Below are 20,723 nucleotides of genomic sequence, written 5' to 3' on the forward strand. Positions count from 1 at the left end.
TGCCCAGTTGATGAAAGCCACTTCACTCAGTCGTCTCATGACTCTGTGACGTTTGGCTGGGGACAAATGGCATCTTATCCCATCATGTCGCCCTTGCTCCTTTCCTCAGAAATGTTGGGGATATTTAGGGTAGAGTTCAGAGACTTAGTCAACATGGCTGCATGTTCCTAAGTTCATTAGTCTCTTAGTTGCTGAGTACCTAGCAGGGGAAATGTAAAAATAAAGAAACTATCGCCTCTTGCTATTTGGGCCCATTGATTCATGCTGCAAAGTAAGAGTGCTGGACCTCGAGTCTGTCATCACAAGAAAAGGCAGCTGGACTGAGATGGAGGGGCTTCTAAGTAAATACGATCTGGTAACCTGAGCCGGGTAATCACTGAAGTCAGACCGTCCATGGGAACTCGGGCGCCTCAGCGGGCTGCGGAGAAACAGGTTAATCATGTAACGTTTTCAGCAAACCGGGAGGATGAAAACCCAAACAGATAGATTAAGTCTTGCTAAATTACACAGCCAAAGAATGCTTTTTTTCTCTATGCTATAATTTACCACAGGGGCCTATAAGACATCCTTAATCACTATCTAAGTAACATGAACTTGAGAGAGAAAGAGCCCCAAGAGGTTTAGACCCTGTGAAAACTTCGTTACAGAAAGTTATCAGAAACCTTCAGATTTCCACATAAAATACTTGGGTCATGTGCACTGTGCACCGTGGGTAAAGGCTCTTTATTTGAATTGGAAGCACATGTTTCAGATCAGTTATTTACTGTGCTGCCTGTTGATTCTATCTGATGCCGGTTTGCCTGGAGAGGGGAGGCTAGCCCTAGGGGGCCAGGGTAGAAACAGAGCTAGCCAATTCCTAAACGAAAAATGTTTTCAGATATTAGCTCATTTAATCAGAGTTCATTTTACATAGGAGGATCCCTCCAACTTAGAGGAGTTAGGTGCCCAAAGAGACACAGCAGCGGATGGACAGCTGAGGGACCCAGGGCTTTGAATCACCACTGACAACGAGTAGTCCTCGTGCTGCCTGAGGTTGAGATGTTTTTATTCTACAATCATTAATTGGGAAAAAGCAATCATTTCAAGGCCCTTTATGAAATAAAAGCCTGTTATTTTCTAGAAGTGCTTTTTGAACTGAACTGTTAACTTCTCATTAATTATTTAGACAGGCTAGAATGTGGGAAAGGAAAAAAATGTGGAAAACAGCTGTGAAAAGCAATGAAGAATGAGGATAATCTCATCCTAAATGTAAATAAAAATTATTGCATTCTCAAGGAAAAGGCGCGCCTTGTTCCTGGGCAACACTAACTAACAACGCACGGTGGGGCGCACCCCAGTGTGCGGGCCACTGCGCCAAGCCTGTCACCTTGGGGGCAGGAACGTGTAGTCCTGTGGCAGGCCAGCCCCAGGGAACCAGCGGACACCCTGAGTAACGGAGCATTTCCTCCACTACATGGGCATGGTCCGTTCTTGAGGCAAGACCTGTAAGGAAAGGTGCCCAATCTGAGACAGTCCCAGAGACTGGGTGGACCACAGCTGCTTGTCTTATTAAGTGTGCAACCTGGAGCAACTTTGCTGGCATTTCTGATGCTTGGTTCTCACACCTATGGTTTTTCTTACTGTATGAAGTCGTGACCACGAGGGCAGGCTTAACAACCAGACTGCCTAGGCTTGGATCCTATTTCTACTGTTTTCCTCCTGTGTGACTTCGGGCAATTTACTTAACCTCTCTGTGCCCCAGTTTTCTCAGCTGTGAAGTGTGGGAAATAATAGTGCCCTTCCACACACATGTTGTTGTAAGGATTAAGTGAGATAATATTTGCAAAGTGCTTAGAATAGCACCAGGAACATATGAGGCCTAATAAAGTGAAAGGTGTCATTACCAGCAGCAGACTCTGCATCTTTTTTAGAGTAAAAATCAGACACAGGTCTTATTTTTTAGCCATTAATTTACATTCCATAACTTTCAATATTGACTTTAGGCAAAAAAAAAAAAAAAAAAAAAAGGGAGGGGGATTAAAAAGAAATCATTTAGTAGAAGGAATATAAATTATCCTCACCTAAAACAGTATACTGATTTGTATAGTGTTTTACCAAAATCACATTGGATTATGTAAACCATACTTTCCATTTCACAGGGCATCAGGATGCAGTAAAATGGTGCTTTGAGAACAAAAATTCTACTAAGATGCGCAGGAGGCTTAGTGAATAGTACCAAACCAAGGAGAATCAGATTGCAAGTCATAGAGGAGACTCTCTCTTGTAAACTTCCTATAGGGAATTCAATTTAAGCTTTTCAAAAAGTACTTAACTACTTTATGTCATAATACCATTCATTCCACACAAACTTCTCAACGTGTCCCGGCCCATTAAAGGGGTCCTAGGAGGAGCAGGCTCATTAGCCGAACATGGCCCATCGCAACCCACACAAGCTGGCTGGCTGCTAGTTGAACCTGGGTCAGCTCGCTGGTCTGTGATGCACCTGCAAACCACCCAGAAGACTCAGAGCCACCCCTTCATGTGCCAGAAGAGTACTGCGCTCATCTGGGTCGGGGAGGAAGCGTTCTTTCTCTCTAAGGTACGACACACAATAAGAAGGGGATCATGGACTTCAAATCAGATACAAGTGGTTTCAAATTCTAGGCATGCCCTTTGGCAGTCATGTGAACTCAGGCAATTTTGTCATTGTCACTGAGTCTCCGTTTCTTCATGAATATAAATGGCATTAATACTTCCCTTGCGGGCCACCACAAGATATGCACCTCCCCTCACATGCCTATACATGCAACTCTCCCTTGGTATCCAGGAGGGTTGGTTCTAGGACCCCAGCCCCCTTCCCGGGATACCAAAACCTGAGGATGCTCAAGTCCCTTACAGAAAATAGTAGAGTATTTGTATATAACCTATGCACATCCTCCCCTATATTCAACTCTAGATTGTTTCTGATACCTCATATAATGTAAATGCTATGTAAACAGCTGTTCTAATATACTGTCTAGGAAATAATGACAAGAAAAAAGGTCTGTACATGTTCAGATGTAGCCATTGTAAGCCTGACTACAGAGTACACATCAGCTACAGGGTAACAAATTTTTTTCTGAATATGTTCTGTCCACGATTGGTTGAATCCCTGTATGTGGAACCTACGGGTATGGAAGGTGGGCTGTATGTGTGTGTGGAGATATACATACATACACACACACATTTGGTGCACAGGAGTTGCTTGATAAAGAAATATTCTGTGTTTTCCTTCTATGTATCACTGATCGCGTGTTTCAAAGGAACCTGAAAGCAAAAGCCTTATTGCTATAGGATAGTACTGCTCTGCCAGTTATCACAAAATTATGTTTTTCCTAGATATCCATGCTTTCACCTTGACATCTGAGGTCAGTTTTCTAAGTGTAATCTCTCTTTGCTCCCAAGAGTCATTTATTCTGTCTCTAGCACTGTCACCAATGAGCTGTGGGACTTGGGGGAGCTACTCAGCCTCTCTGGCCCACTGTTTCCAATCACTTAATGGCCTGGACTTTGCTTAAAATCACTGCCTGATTCCTTGCAGCCACAAAATGTAATGATTTTCCCTCACTCTACTTTTAGTTCTGATTTTTTTGTTGTTTTTGTTTCTGGTTGGGCTTTTATAATTTTTTTCATTAGCATCTATAATTGACTGCGGTCTTTTCTATTCTCATAATTACAGCACTCTCTGAGTTTAATAGGTGAGTTCTAATTTCATGTTATCTGCTTTAAAAAAATTCTTTAATGTATAGCTAACGGTGATGTACAGTTTATACTTCTCATGATACTAAATCACTCATTCAGTTAAAGTGATGATATTTGCTGAACTTAGTTTTTAGTTTTATATTGCTGTCCTTTTCTAAAACTGGACCTATTTTAAACAGGAGAATTAAAAATGGCACAGGTCTGGTTATTTAAAGATGTAATATTGCTTTTGTAATTACAAAAGCAGGAAGCAAGTAGTGGCATGAAAAATGTAGTAACTGGAGTACTAAAATTATTAGGGTGACCTAAATTTATGACAAACTAACAAAAGACATCTGATATGCTATTAAATTGTATGAAATGCCTGGCCAAGTGATTCAGTTGGTTGGAGCATTGTCCCATATACCAAAATGTTGCAGGTTCGATTCCTGACCAGGGTACATACCTGGGTTGCAGGTTTGATCCCCATTCAGAGTGTGTACCAGAGGCAACTGGTCAATATTTCTCTCTTACATTGATGTTTTCCCTCGCTCCCTTCCTCTCTAAAATCAATAAACATATCCTCAGGTGAGGATTAAACAATTTTATGAAATTCCAGAACACGTGATCTGTGGAAGTTGGGGTAAAATGTTTAATCAAGGGCGGTACCAACCCTTTCTTCTATTATTAGAGGCACATCTGCAGAGGGGTGACTTGTGCACTGAGTAACTGGAACAAGTGTGCTTGGCCAGCCTGTGCTTTATTTTCATTTTGGGAGAAGTGGCTGCTTGTTTTATATCCTCCCAATAAGTATAACTGACTACGACAGCAGCACCTAGGTTCCCAGATGCTAGTGGTCTCTCAGTCTCCTGGGCATGAGAGAGGTGGTCTAACCTCCACCCCAAACAACCATAAGTAATTGGACAGCACGTCAGAATATTCGGGTACTCCTCTCAATATCATGTCTTCTGTGGGGAGCAGCATTTGATAAATAACAAAGCCCCAGCTTTACTGTAACCAAAAATTTCCAGAATGGCGATTATTCTTACATTACAGGTAAGTTTGAGAATAGTCATGATATTGTGGATCTGAGCAACATCAGGTCCATCAAACAATATAAAGTTGTTTTTTTTTTTCAGAAATGTAACATAATACCCAAGTTATGACTCATTGTTTTAAAGCTTTGGACAATAAATAAAATGAGGGACGTGCACACCAGCTTGTCCTTCCTGGGACTAGGAACTGGGTGAAAGCAAAATAGTAATGATTTTGCAAGCAGAGAGAAGAGATTAAAAAAAACAAATAAAAGCACTCTACCTTTTTCACCAAAGGCTAGGATGATATGTTGGTTTTTTGAAATGCCATAATGATAATAGTAACAACTATTAATAGTAACAATTATGTAAAAGCCTCTGGTAATTGTGATTCTATTAGGAGGTTGAGCATTCTTGGTCACCATTGTGCCACCTTGTGGTCACAAGGGAACACAAGTTTTTTTCCGAGAAGTTAATCCATTACGTTTTAATTTCCCCTCCACTTCTATGGGATGGTATTTGGAAATCACATTGCTAATAAGGCCTCTGAATGAAATAAAATGGGCATTATTCAAGTCGGAAAATTGCTCACACTGAAAAGCAGCAAGTGCCACTGGTCTAAGTATGGACTTCATGTAGTAGTTTTTTTGTTTTTTGTTTTCTTTTTTGCTACCTCCACATGGAATATATATTTAGAAGATGAAATCAGAGTTCATTTGGGTGGCCATTCTGTATCTACAAATATGGACATGGTAGTTTGGATCATGTCCATTGAGATCTAATAAATAATCTAGCAATCTACTTATAGCAAGAGAAAGCAGCCAGAATTTAGGTATCAATTTAGGTATCAATTAATGTATTAGTATAATCACATTAATGCATATATAGAAATAGCTCAATAAACACAAATTTATAATGAGCAGAAATTTGCTTCATAAATATGTGCCTGATAATCTCAGAATTTTTATGCATTTCTAGGAGTTACGATATTTGTTTAAAGGACCTTTCTGTTTTCTAAATCCCACTTACGTCAGCATCCAGATGTGAAGAACAGAGAAAGATAGGGTTGGCCACCTTCCCGCAGTGTTCTTCTGTCTGCTAGGGACTAAATAATATATTTGGTAACAAATTCAGGAACGCTAATAGCCACTGTTTTATATTATCAGGACTTGTTTGATCAAGGATATAGTTTTAACCAAGAATGAAAGTCTTAGGGGAAAATAAATGGAGTTCCAACAATTCCTTCATAAGGAGGTGTGTGCGTCTAGAGAAGGAGGGAAGCGAATACATTCTCACAGAGGTACTGCCGTGCTGCAGCTGGCTTTAAGCCTCTTCTTCTGTTTCTTAGTCTCTGTTCCTTTGTCTTGTATCTGACAATTTTTTTCTCTCTCTCAGTCTCTTTCTATTACTTATTCTCATTTTCTGCATATCGGCCTCTCTGTCTTTCTCTTTGTGTCTCTCTGTTAGAGTCTCTAATTTAATTTAGGCGGAAATCAAGGCCGTCCACTGATGTAGATTCAGATCCCAGCTCTGCGCATGGCCAGTGGAGTACCCTTAGGTAAACTACTCCAACTTCTAAGTCTGTTTGCTTATCTGTTAAATGGGGGTAAAAGTGCTTCTCTCATGTGGTTGTCACAATTCAAGGACGCATTGCAAGTGAAAGTTCCTAAGACAATACTTAGCACAGAGTAAATGGCCAATACATGGTGCCCTTCTTTATTTTTACTGTCTGAAAAAGGTATTCATTCTTAATATCATCATAAGAAGTTCTCATGTTTCAATATGGTCTCATTTAGAGGAATAATGTCACTATGAGTTAGAGATGAAGCTCATAAAATTTAATACAGAAAAATCTCTCATGTGCCTCTTCTAACCACTTTATTCATGAGATGCTAAGAAACACAAAACGTTTGCCTATCATTCCATAATTAAATAGCAGAACCCATCCACAAATCCATATCTACCACCTGTTACCTTAATTCAGAGTTTGTTACAATGAACAATAAATCTAATTCTAAGCCATGGTTTTATTTTTCTGACCCGTTCTTTCATCCTTCCTTCCCTGTTTCTTTGTTTGTTTGTCAAAACTAGAATTAATGCATTCAGCAAAATAATAGTTTTCAGTTGCAGTACCTGATTTTTCTAAAATTCATTAATTCAGGTATTCATATATTGAGTATTTACTCTGTGTCCAGTCAATCATAGACATTGTGTAGGCAATAATGAACTAAACAACAACAAAAGTGATCGTACTCTCTTGGACTTACAATGTAGGAGGAGAGAGAGAAAGCAAAGAAGCAAATACAGAATTTATGAGAGGCACAGCTAAGGTCTATGAAGAGAAAATAAAGGAGTGTACCCATGCCGAGAGTAACGGGCACCGTTCCAGGTAGGGTGGTCAGGGAAGGCCTCTCGTTGGAGGGAACATCTGCTCAAAATGTTAGAAGAGAATGTCCCAAACCCAGACCAGAGCAGGTAAACCACACGGATACCTGGGGCATAGAGTTCTAAGCCAGAGCAGAAACCCTGATGCAGGGAGAAGTCGGAGAGTCTGGGGGAGAAGCAAAATTTAAGAGTTCTGTGTTGGCCAAGGTGTCTTTCAGGTGCTTATTGGATACTCACATGGGGATAAATGGAGGAAGTTGTATCTGTGAGATTGGAGTTATGGAGAAGGTCATTCCTGAAGATGTAAGTTGGGAAGCCCCGTGCATATATCTGCTTTTAAAGGTGCAGGTTTGCATGAGATTTGCCAGGAACTGAGAGCAACTTGAAAACACGGTGCTAGAGGCAGGGGCCCTGCCACGTGGTAAGGCTGAGACCTAAGGAAACTCATTACAGGAGGACAAGAAGGAGCAAGGTGTCTGCAAGGTATAAGGAAAGGTAGAGAAGAGTGGCTACTTAACCGCCAAGTAAAGGAAGTGATCCAAGAAGTCATTGACCCTCAAGTGCGGCTTAGAGGTCAAGTGAGCTGAGTGAGAACAGAGTTGACTGTGGGACTCGGCATGAAAGCCTTTGGAATGACTGCCTGGGGCGAATGCGGACCGAAGGAGATCAGAGGGAGAATGAGAGGTGGGACATAGTGGCCACTTCTGGAAAGTTCTGATATAAAGGTGAGAAGACGCATGAAGTAATAATAGCTGGAGGGAGGTACGGGGTCAAGGGAACTTTCCTTTTATTTTATTGCTTTCTTTGTATTTTTCTTTTTTGTTAGTGGGAGGTAGTTTAGCATGTTTGTGAACAGATGGGAATGATCCCATAGAGAGGAAAAAATAGACGATGTAGGAGAGAGGGGATAATTAAAGAAGTATAGTCTTGCAATAGTTGAGAAGGGATGTGACATCTAGTGTACAAGAGAAGCAGGGGTAACGTCGGAGCCCCAGGTACAGGAGGGGAGACAGCACGTGCAAGTAGACATGCGGAGGTGGGTTTCATGTCGGGGTCCAGGGGGCTGAAGCAGGAGATATTGTTCTCTCTTTAGGTTTTTGTTTTTTTTTTCATTGTAATGAGAAGCAAGGATTCAGCTAAGAAGGAAAGGTGTCAGAGGTTCGAGTAGAGATAAGAAACATCCAAATAGTTATCTCAGAAACCAGGAGGGTGAATGGACTAGGGAAATAAAACTAGGCTGCTAGGTGGTCCCAAAGTCCCCTTTGAAGTCTGTGATCACACGTTTAAAGTAACATCAGCCACCAGCATTGCTTTGTGCTTTTCTTCTTCTATAACATTTGTCATGAAGTTTAGTTCTCAAGAATATATAAGTTTCAAAAACTCCAGCTTTCCAAATCCACATTTTCTTTGAGCGGGGCACCTGCACTCGTGCGTTCAATAAAATAACTAAATTTACCTGCCATTGAAACATGAATCATGAGGATCTAGAAGCGAAGGGCTAGATCACCATTTTTGGCTCAGGAAGAACACCTGTCACATAACTATACCACAGAGAAAAAAACCCCTGACTTTGTAACATGCCAGCCCTCCATCTCTCTCTGTAGTTGGTCATATATTACAACTGTTGAAGGCAAATGTGTAAAGTGTGTCCCAGCCCATGGGTCATCCGTCTGTATACTATTTCACCAACTTTCTTCTTCTTTTCTTTTCTTTTTTTAGTTTATCCCATTAAAGCATAGTGGAAGGGTCTAACTGCTAAGTTCCATGTGCTAGAGAAACATGAGTTTGTTTTAAACTGATATTGTTTTGGAACAGTGGGTTCACGCTGCAGCTAAATAGCAATCAACTGAGAAACGAAAATGTCAATCAAACATCCGTTGGTCCTCATGAAAGTTTGAATTATTACTTTTTGTGTTCATTGATTTGACCCCTCCCCCCCACACACACATTTATGTATAATGTCAGGCAAAATGGGTCTTTTTAGTTAACGCCAGCCTGACCTCCACCTACACACCCTCTATTGCTCTTAGTCTCCTGTGCAATGGAGCTTTTCCAAAGCTGCCTTTTGAGGGGACAGAGCTAAATGAATTTGGTGCTGCCTTGGTTTGGGATATGTTCTCTGGTACCCTTTTAAAATGAAGTTTTTCAAAATTTACTTTTCGTACTTTAAAAACACGCTATTACTGAGCACATGGGTAATGTTAAAATCTAATAGGGCTATTTAATCAACCTATCAGAACATAAAGGCTAAACAGGGTCAATTTTCATTGAAACTGTTAAAAAGACAGAGTGATGATTCAAGTCTGGTAATGGGTTTTTCAGTACATAAGTGAAATATTTGGAAAGCTGTGTTTGGTTGTACATCAGGGTATGCATTACCATATTGACTAATGAATAATGATGCAAACTGGCTCTATTTTAATGTATAGTTTGTGTCTGTCATTGTAGATTCAATAGTAATATTTGAATAGAGAATATGTTTATATTTAGTTTATGGTAAAGCTACTGCTTATCAGATAGCTGCAGTAAATTACTGATTTTTGTTGACTATTACATAAGCAAGAGAGAGGCTCACAAAAACTTGTTGATATGCTTATTTACAAATACTTACAAAGGGAACACCCTTGAAAGTATCAAATGCACTACCTTCTTGTTTTCTGATTATTTGCAAGGATAGCTGCCAGAATGCTTAATTTTTCCAGGAGCCTACATGAAGAAACTCTATATTCCTATAAGGACATTGTATTGAAAAAAACAGAACATCCTTGCTTTTAAATTCATGTGCAATTCATTATTGGCTATGAAGAAAGCAGTGATCTCTAGCTTAGCATTCTCTGTACTGAAAACTACAATGATAATGAGGATACTAATAGTAATAATAATAAACCACCTTTAGACCAACCTTCAGAGGTCATCAGATTAAAGTAAAGTGCAAAAACAGAAGAAATAATATGATGATGTCATATTGAACGCCTCAGTACTGAAACCACCCAGGGCACAGACAACTAAGGCCATGACTCACTGAACTGTAATTATATTATAATGATTTAAATTATATGACTCCCAGGAGACTTACATTCATGCAGAAGTTTTAAAAGTGATTATATCACCTTTATTTCTAGCAGATAAAGTTGTTGAGAGGTCCAATAAAATAAGGTAAAATCTCTACCATTTCAGTTTGGCCAAGGATATCACAGAAAATAACTCTGGGTGGAATCTGAAGGAAAAGCTTGTTCAACTCTCCCTTCCATGCTTGTAAAATAAAAAAAACAGCTAAATAACAAAAGGGAAAAAGTAGAGAATTAATTCGTCCATGGAGTTTTGAGGAATATTTAACCCCAAAGATCACTAAAGTCCTTATTTAAATAAAAAATTTTAATACAAAATAGGATTTGGGGGAAATCCTATATTGTTCAAGGTCATTAACATCACCATTTCCACTTCATTAAATTCTGAAACTCGAAATTCCACAGAAATAAATGAGCTGGCTTTATTTCTTTTTAAATGTTTGATGAATTTTCTTCCTAGAACTTCTCATGAAACACAATCATTTATTATTTTTAAAATCCTATCTTTATGTTTGACCCTCCCTTCACTTTGTATCTCTATTTAATTGACTCCTAGAGGCAATTCTGAACATACCCATATATTGCCACATGGTTTGAATGACTAGTTGTTCTCTATGGAAGCTCATTTAATGTATGCAGCCTACTAGAATCAGAGGTGAGGAATAGCATTCACACCCTTTTTAGTCAATTCAGCTTTATGTTCCATAGCATTACTCTGGGCCACCGGTCAGCCAACTTTTTCAGTTAATGGCCAGATACTAAATGTTTTAGGTTTTGTGGGCTCCATACAGCCTCTTTCTCATCCACTCAACCCTGTCATCGTAGCACAGAAACAGTCAGGGACGATCTGCAAGCACACAAGCATGGCTCTAGCCTGATACAACTCATTTATAAATATAGAAATCTGAATTTTATAAAATAATCAAGTGTCACAAAATATTATTCTTCCTCTGTCTTCTCTAGTTCCCACCATTTAAAAAATGGAAAAATGTTCTTAGCTCATGAGTTGTGTAGATAGTGAACCAGGTTTGGCCCGAGAGCTGTAGTCTGTAGACCCCTGACCTAGCACCATGGAAAATGTGATGTCCTTGATTCAAAGTATCAGGAAGGTCCAGGTTTCAGACAAAGGTTTTCTTTTCTATGGGTCTTGTGTAATAAGTATATTTACCTACAAAGCACATATCTCTGTTCTGGGTCATTTTCTTTATGCAGTAGTTTCCTAACACAAAGGCTCAATCCTATATTGTTTTTCATGAACAAAAGAAAGGGGATGTGTTTGGGAGAACTCATTTAAGAGTTGGCCATATCTGGTACCAGGGAAGTTACTCCACAGAAAGAAGTGAGTTTTTTGTTTTTTGAACTTTTGTCCTCTTTGAGAGGACAAGGAAGTGAGTTTTTTTTTATTTTTGAACAAAAATCACTCCATGATGGCATCTCTAATTGGTTATTTTCCCTGGGTTGCTGCCTTTTCCACTTTAGCTCTGTTCTTCATCAGAATCTCTAATACAATCAATAGTATTCCAAAGGCCCCAAGACCAGCTCTTCTAGATACCTAGTGATCTAGACATTTGAGCTCGATGGCCAGGAAGCACCGAGAGGTTTCCATTGAGGAGTCTGTGGGGAGGCGAGGGGAAGAGAAGAACAGGTCGGCACTGGTGGGGCTGCTGCGTGCCCCTGCAGCTCGAGTGGGCTCTGCAGGCAAAGACGCAGCCACCCCAGTGTGTCCACGGCCAAGGGCTAAAGTGCAACTTCTTCCATCAGTGTGACAACTCATGTCCTTGCTCTCCAACTGATGGAAAATTCCTAGAGGAGAAAGGAAAAAGAAAAAAATAAGATGGAAAGGGGACTGTTGGTCAGTTAAGGGATCTGAGTTGGGGAGAGATAGAGACTGCAGCCCCATTCTGCCCACTGTGTATTGGCTCAACTGAATCCCCTTTCTGAGAGCTCAATGTGCAACTAGGTTGGTCATCTAGGGAAGCCTCCGTTGCAAGGTGAAGACAGAGAGAACTGAGCCATGTGCTTCATTCACCCTTTGGAACATTTGATGTCATTTTTACAGAAAAACAAATCCATGTCCTCTCTTTTTCCCTCGCTTAGATGGTCCTCTTCCTATATTTTGTAGAAAGGAGGCAGAGCGCGATGCTTGGTTGCTTGATGAAAGGCAATAGCACCAGGGCCAGTTCTCTTTTTTCTTTTTCTTTTTCTTTATTTTTTTCCTTTTTCTTTTTTTGTAACTTTTAAGCCACTGCAGTGGCTTTTATCTGCTCATAATTCTTTCCAAGCCAAGTCCTCTGGCTGTTCAAGCCATCCCCCTTTCTAGCAAGCTAAGTCCGGGACAAAGGAGTTATAATTCTAGAACCTGACAGCCGGAATCAAACCATCACAAACCAATCGCACAAGGCTGTTCCCTTCGGTCCAATAGTTGAGATTATTTTCCCATGCTGTTATGAACCTTTCGGGTCCCTTGGAAAGAAAGCTCACCAGCAAGGACATCTTTCTGTGCAGAGGACCTTTCTAGCCAGAAGGTTGTTGAGATCATCTGTCGTGGGTGGAACGTGTCCTTTGGGGAGAAGGTTTTTTAGACCAGAAGCGTTAGTTATGGAGGTTGCATTGTTGTCGTTCCTTTCAAGGAAGAGAATCAAAGTGTAATCGCACTAGGTTATGTGTAAATTTATGCTGTTTTTACTGGCTCTTAACCCTTTTCCTTCCAGGAATTGTTAAGTTCCTTTGCGGTCATCTATCAGTCCTTGGTTTTTCTCACCACTGGTGACTGTTTGATGGTAAGGCCCCTGAGCCGGCCAACAGAATAGAAGTCGGGTCATGTAACGGACTCCCTGGAAATTACGTAAGAGAAATAAATACCCTGGTCTTTCCACAGAGAGGAAATTAGCAAATTCACTTTGAGCATGAACTCATAGACTCACTCAAGCTCTCCTGTGAGAAAAAGTTTTCATAGCCTGAGGGGGTCTTCAGTGGAGTTAGGGGTGAGACCTTGTACAGGGGGAATCTCCCATTCCTAACATTGCCCGAAATGGGCTGCAGGGTGGGCTGCGTTCCGAAGCAGGCTCGAGGAGGGTTCAGGAGACAGGAGACAAACAGAACGTCTGCCAATGCCTAGGCTTCTTTCTGTTTTCTTTTCTATCTTTTTTTTTTTTTTCTTAGTTTTATATCATGGCCTTTAAGTCAATTCACAGAGGTTGCTTTTTCCTTTGGAGAAATAATTTCAAAAATAATTTATTATTATTATTATTTATTATTTGCTGACTGGACTGTTTCACCTGCACGGTATGGCTTGGCTTTATATTATCAAGGGTGCGTGGGGTTTTCGGGGGCATGTCGCTTTTTGACAGAGCTTGTGGAGCTAGACTCAGGCAGCTCCCAAGCTGTCACGTCCAGAGGTGAACTAAATGCTCAGTTATGACAGTGATATAATTCTGAGCACTGTGTCTGCATCATTGGCTCAGTTTGGGTCCCAATCCCTTTTCTGTAGGATTTGAAATATGGGCCATGGAGAGGAAATATGAAGCGAGGTGAGCAATGCATGAGGAAAGAAGATAGAACAGAGAGGAGTAAGCAATTTTCTGGGCTTAATTCACTTAGGGAAGGGCATGGATTCAGTTCGAGCCCAGGATTACGGAGATGTGCATACATTTCCATTATATTGGCTATAGGTATGGCATTGGTGACTAAGCCTTGTGCTATAAATGATGCTGCGCCCAGTAGATGTTCAGGTAACTTCTGCAAGGAAACACAAATATTTCCATCACAATATTTTCATTGTCTTCTACTTTAAGGAAACTGCTTATGTTCTGTGTCCATACCTAGTATTTTACTGAAATACTGAAGCTGTTTAGACTCAGAGCTTTATAGATTATTTTACTTTTGGAAACTACCGAGAGCATTGCCATTCTCTACTTTGAAGTTTTCATATTTTGATGCATAAGATATGTGCATGCAGTGGGTGAGTAGATGATTTTTTTAATTGCAAATATAATGTAAACTATAACTGGAATCTAAACATCATAAAAATCCAAATCATGGAAGCAGGTTACTGAGAAAGGGAATCTCAATGCTGGGTAAATCTCTTTCTCCCGAACTAACAAATACAACTCAAAACTTAACCCTCTTAATCCTCTTACGAGGTTTTTAGGTGTGTTACCCTTGAGTGACCAGATATAACTCCTATGCGTGTGCATGTCTACTTCCAATTTTCTTTCTGCCAACAAATTTATTTAATACACTTATTCCTTTACTTAATTCTCCACTAAGGAGGCACTAAATTTTTATGAAAAATAATAGACATTAGGAATGATTGCTTTGGGGCTTAACCTTTGTTCAAGTGAGAAATATATAATTTTTCATAAATTTTTAAAAGCACTATTGCATGTGATAAGATGCATGAATTTTAATGTCAGTAAACAGGAAAGCTAGCTCTCCCAACTGATTTTTGTTTCCCCACATTGATTTAACAGGTACAGTACGAGTCTTCATGTATTTCAGTGTACAGGCAGGGAGATGACAATCAGGATACAAAATAGCATTGTTTATAGGGTCAGTTTCTGACTTGCTAAAACGTGGTGACTCAGTTATGCAAATCATATAAATGAATATATTTTGGTATAAATACAAGTTCGAACTGAGATTTTTCTTGTTGATAAGACCAGAAGCTGAAACATGGTGGCAGAATTTAAGTCTGTGTTACAAATTTAGAGTTTCTCTATTGCTAACCATAGAAATAATTTTCTCAAACATGTGTTTACGTCCTAATTCATTTGAATTTCTTTAACATTTAAAATGGACTGATGTAGCTCAAATCCAAATGCAGGAGGGGAAATGTCTGGATTTGATTGTAATTAATACATAAAAATATCTAAGTAAGCACCTATAAAATGAGTAATGACATAACTTGGGTTTTCTTTTAATAATCATATAAGGCTATTAATCTTATTTGTTCTGCTATCATTTGTCATTAATGTTATTGGTGACAGTAGGTACAGCATTTTATTTTTGCATAATTGTCATACAAGTTTTATTTCTTTGGAACTTCTGCATAGGGTTTTGAATATGAAAACATAAATTTATCAAAAGCCTGAAATTAAATATCAATTAAGGGTATATGCCTGTACAACACAGACCAGTAAATGAAGGAGGAAAAGATTCAATCAAATCCTTAGATACCGATCAACTTTATTTTTAAAACAGAAGAAACCTTCCCGCAGAGAAGCATGAACATTGAGCCAAACGTTTGAAATTAGGAAAAAGAAAAAGGCCAAGCTTTACATACTGCAGTCAGGGCGAAAATGACCTGGGGGAATTAGTAAGTGCTGTGAAAAACATGGTCCTAGTCTATGCTTCCTAGATGTGTCTAGCAGAGATGCTCTGAAAACTACTGTCCTGCAGGAAGCAGAGGGAAAGCCAGGACTTGGAATCAGCAGGCTCAGAATTCACTTTGACGGCTTCCACTCACACAAGGAGCTTTCTTGGAACATAATTTTTATATCTCTATTTCCTTATCAGTGGAAGTTAAGATTTGGTAAACCCTCTGAAGATGAAAACAGTAGAAAGGATCCCATGTTAGGACTGCAGCCAGAGAACAGATGAAGGCAGGAGAATCCTGTAAGTGTTCCTCCAGCTCTTTCCTGTCAACTCCTCAAGCTTAGGGGCCCAAACTCTGGGTCAAAATTAATGTTTGATTCAAATAACCCTTTATTCACACATCTATTCAGATGCTGACCTTCTGTTTACTTTCCTCCATTGGTCTAAGGCCAACCTGTCCCTCCAGATACCGCTGTGGTATGTTCCTAAACTCCTCAGACGCTTACCTTTTCATTTATATGGCATTTTCAGAGTGTAATTGTCCCACCCACGTGAGATAAATAAAATCTTCCAAAGCATGAAAGTGTAATTTACTAAATAATATCTTGGCTGCTCTGGAAGTGTGGGCTTCTCAAATAGCAATCCCACTTAATTGTTGTTGCTTTTAACAATATTTGATGGAAAATAAAGACCACATTCATGAGCACAATAAGCACTTGATGATTTTTCAATCAAAGAGAGTATGATTTTATTGTACATATACATATCAACACAGGCACATTTGCAAACACACGGGTACTTCACTTACCTCTATTATTCCTAACACAGCAAGTACAAGGACTAAAACATTGAAGTGCTCTGGGAAGCTAAAATAGATGTAAATCCATATCCTGAAGCTTTTTACCCAAAAAAGGGCTGAACAAAACAAGGTAACTCCAAATTCAGCATCTCCTCATCCTGTTTCAAAAACATACATCCACTTTAAGCCCCTCTGCTCATAATTGCTTTTACTTTATATACATATTTTTTAACATCAGTTACATAATTTCTCAGCCCAGTGGAGATGAGAATCAGCAAATTAGACAAAGCTTGGTAACAGCCTGATAGATTCAAGACACATTGGCAGAAGGAAAAATGAGAAGTAAAGGCTGTCACTGATGGAGAAGAAGGAAAAACAAGCAGAAGGCTTAAGTAAGTTTAGTCTAGGGTCATTTGATGTAGGGGACACTGCTTTTACTATACACCGATAGGCCTGCTCTAGTCCAGGTAAAATGAAATAGCTTATGTTTATTAAAATGAAGCTGAATCATTATACAAAATCCGTATTATACTAAAAAATATTGTTACTTTCATTCATTTATTTATTCAACCGACACTTAAGACTTTTTTTTTTAACTTGGCTATATGCAGGGCAATAAGGATATAAAGAAAATAAGACACGGCAGCGAAGTTTAAAAAGGTGACTATTGGTGGGTAGAAACAAATACAGAGAAAAAATATTTGTAATAGCATACGAGGAACAAAATCTGCTCTTCTAGAAATACATACACAGTGCTACAGGGGCACTCAGTGGGAGAGCTTGAGGATGAATACAATATATCAGAGAAAAGAATTCCCACCCAAACAAATTTCAGTTTAGAAAAGCCCTTATGTAATATGTTGCATCCTAAGTATGCCAGATAAACGAGGCACAGTCACTGTGTGTTACAGTGGTTACAAATGACAAATAAGGCTTGCAGGATATTTGCTTTAGAAGAAATGGTGTCTGTGAAAGCAGTGGTATGTGTAACATTCTAAGAAGCAGCTTCGAATTTATACAAAGGATTACATGCACATATTTAGACAAATCTGGGCCAAACAGGCACTTTAGGCCACAAACAGGATTGTCTTCTAATATGTTCTCAGCATCCTTAACACAACTGCACATGGTAATATGTCATACATACTAAGTCTTCCATTCTAGATTTCTCCATAAATTTGGCACCATTTCATTCCACTCCTTGGAAACTCTCTGGAATTTTTGTTTTGCATAATCCATTTTAGCACTTAATCACAGGCTGCCTTATATTGTCATTTGGTTTCGTGTATGCATTGCTTGTCTGCTCAATTGGAGACTATGAAGTATTATAGGGAAGCAGTTACTTCTAGGGCTCTTATGGCTCCCATAAGCATATAGCATAGAGCTAAATTACAAAGTCACTACTCAACAAATACATTTATTGACTTTAATATGAAGATTAAATCTTACCAATGCCATAAGTAAAGTTGCCAAAGCTGTTTCTTAATTGATGAGAATATACTCAGTGCCTTAAACTACCATAGTAGGTGGCTTGTCCACATAGCAACAGATTGCAAACTCATCCTGTCTACATTTCAAGTCAATCTGACACTTATTATTCCTATTAATCATTGCTGTGAAGATCAATAAGTGGTTCTTAATATCTAGTAGATGCAAATGACAGGAGTTTTTCATCTCTCACCATTGTGAAATTGGACTGTATATATGGTTAATGGAAGTCTGAAGCTACATCTGTTTGCTGGAGATCTTCATGTAAGTACAAAGGAAAGATCTGTGTTCCTAGTGGAACAATCCCCTTCTGCGTCACAAAACCATTCATAACCTGACTACAGATCTAGATTGTGACTAATATTTGGCTCTCATAGGTGGTTACCATAGAGGGGATCAGTAAGAGCATAATTGTCATTTCCTTGGAAAAATTTAATCCGCAGATGGATTCCAACACCCAACTGCATTGGTGTCCAAAACTAATGGGAATTTTTGCTAAATAAAGACTGATTTAGCCAAAAAAGATGTACTCTGACTAGAGAAATCTGTACCACACATCACTCCAAAAAGTATATTTATCCAAGCATTGGTTGTATTGGAACACTAGAATTTTCCTAATAGAGACAAAAGGAAAAGTCACTTAATTAAAATGCACATTTATATTTTTTCCTTCTTAAGATGAAGTGATGAAATTAAACAATGCTATAAAGCATTTACAAAGTTTCAGTTACTTACCAAATGTATTCTTTCATATTTGTTTATGTAGCTAAGTAAGGTAAATTTTTTCATTGAAATTGGGAAGCTGCTTATTAAAATAACCCAATTTTCTCCAACTCTCTACTTCAAGGAATAAGTCCATGGGAGAGTAAGAGAAAAGCCGATGAGAAAGAGTAGGATATTTATTCACCCCCTCCTTCCATAACTAAATTTATACAACCAACTGTGATCTTATAACTTGGTGTTCCTTTCTTTAAAGATTTTCCTACCATATAAAACTACTTTGGCCTGTGGTGCATTCAGTTTATTTACAGTAGAATATTAAAGTAAAACCATTTCAGTCCAAGTTCCAGAGAAATGGCATCTTTTTCTGGGTGACTGATGTTCAAAAACAGCTGGAAATTAAAGTGCTGCCTCTCTGAATTCATATGGTTTGGAAAATTCTTAGCCATCTACAGATGCACAGATTGAATTATAATAAAGAAGAGAACATATATAAATGATTAATTTCCTCCTTCCATTTAGGCTTAACATGTTTTAAGGAATTAATTAGACCTCTCCCACCTGTTTCTTAGAAGAAATCCAATAGAAAACACATTTCAGAAGGTTATCCCGGTGGGATCAGCTGTAACTCATTTTCTGTCCTGGGGCCATCTAGAGTTAGCCTATCTCCAAGTTCCTTTTAGCTTTGGGTTCCCATGCCTCCACCTACTTTGCAGAGAGTTCTTCCCAGCTGTTTATAAATAATACACAACTTAATAAATAAACGTTAAGGTAGACCTCACTCCTGTGAGGCATGATTCCCTCATACAGGGCTTTAAAAGACAAGACAGCTGGTACCCGGGCTTGGAGTACTGTGTAATCTTAACAAATGGAATGGAACAGGAATGCGTTTGGCTATCAGAGCGGTCACACCGCGTGCATAAACTACTCCACACCCTTTTAATTTCAATATTTTGTTCAGTGCTAGGAAAAGAGGCACACGCTAACGCAGGATTAAGCACAGATCTGTAAAACCTAAGCATATTTCACCAGCACCTCCTAGAGGCCATGTGAGGGTATGAGGCTCGGAGGTGAGCACAGACGCAAACCCTTCCCTTGCATTGTACGTTTCACCTCTCTCCCACCACAAATGTATCTGGGCTGTGCCGCCCAGAGTAAGAGCTAGATTGTTGAAGTAGTTTGGCGACTCTGGGAGCTCTTTTAGAGGAGTAAATAAACCGCACGGAAGACGAATTTGATCGTTTGAGGAAGTTAACATTAACCACACACACGGATTTCAAACTCGATGTTAGGAAGAGACTACTAAATGTATTATACACTTACTATGTAGTTTACACACACATACACAAACTCACACGGATTAATCTACGAAGTTCCAGTACCCAGATCCAGTACACATTGAACTGGACAGGGGTTTTTTAAAGGGTCTACATGCTCTTGCCTTGTTGCTGGAATGAGGGCTGGGAGGCGCTGATGCAAGGGCAAAGCGTGAGTGTCTGTAGGAGTTGCTGTTCCAGAGAATTCATTACTCTCTAATTGCTCCGATTTTAGATCAGCAGAGCGTGCCGGGCGGTGGTGGAGAAAGAGATTGAGGGAGGACAACGCGAGAGGGAAGGAGTCGTTCACTCTTTGGAGAAGCTTAGGCGTTTTGTAAGTAATTGACGAACGGTGGGGAAGAGCGAGCCCAGCGGCTATGCACTTGGAATACTCGAGCGCGTCTAAATCCAGCTGGGTTCTGCGCGCCGGCCGCGGTCTCTTTCCCCATTTAATTCGCGGCTCCTTCGCGTAGCGCAGGTTTTGCAGCGGATTCGTGGAGCGTGGGAGGGAGTGGGGGAGCGCCCGGGTTGAAATGCAATCCTCTCAGCTGCAGACGTTTCGCCCTGGCACTGGCACCAGCACTTCTCAGGCCCCTTGAGAAGCACGCACAGCGCAGTCGCACAGAGAATAGAAAAAAGGGAAATGTGGGGCTGGGAGAAGGGTAGGAAACTTTGCCTAAGGCCAGGCTGCAATTAGGTAGCCGCCAAAGCCCGGAAGCGGAGCTTTCCACCTGCTGCTGTCCAAGCTGGGGCGCAAGCTCCTCCTGCCCAACCGGGGCCTGACTCCCGGACCGGGCTCGGAGGCCGGAGGCGTTGGAAACCACGGCAGGTTCTCCTCTTTGGCAGAGCCTAGGGCCGCGGGTGAAGCATCCTCCCCTCCCCGCCGCGGTTCTCGGGG

Source organism: Pteronotus mesoamericanus, unplaced genomic scaffold (genome assembly GCF_021234165.1).
Source record: "Pteronotus mesoamericanus isolate MK-2021 breed Mesoamerican mustached bat unplaced genomic scaffold, CSHL_Meso_final contig_246, whole genome shotgun sequence".
NCBI classification, from domain to species: domain Eukaryota; kingdom Metazoa; phylum Chordata; class Mammalia; order Chiroptera; family Mormoopidae; genus Pteronotus; species Pteronotus mesoamericanus.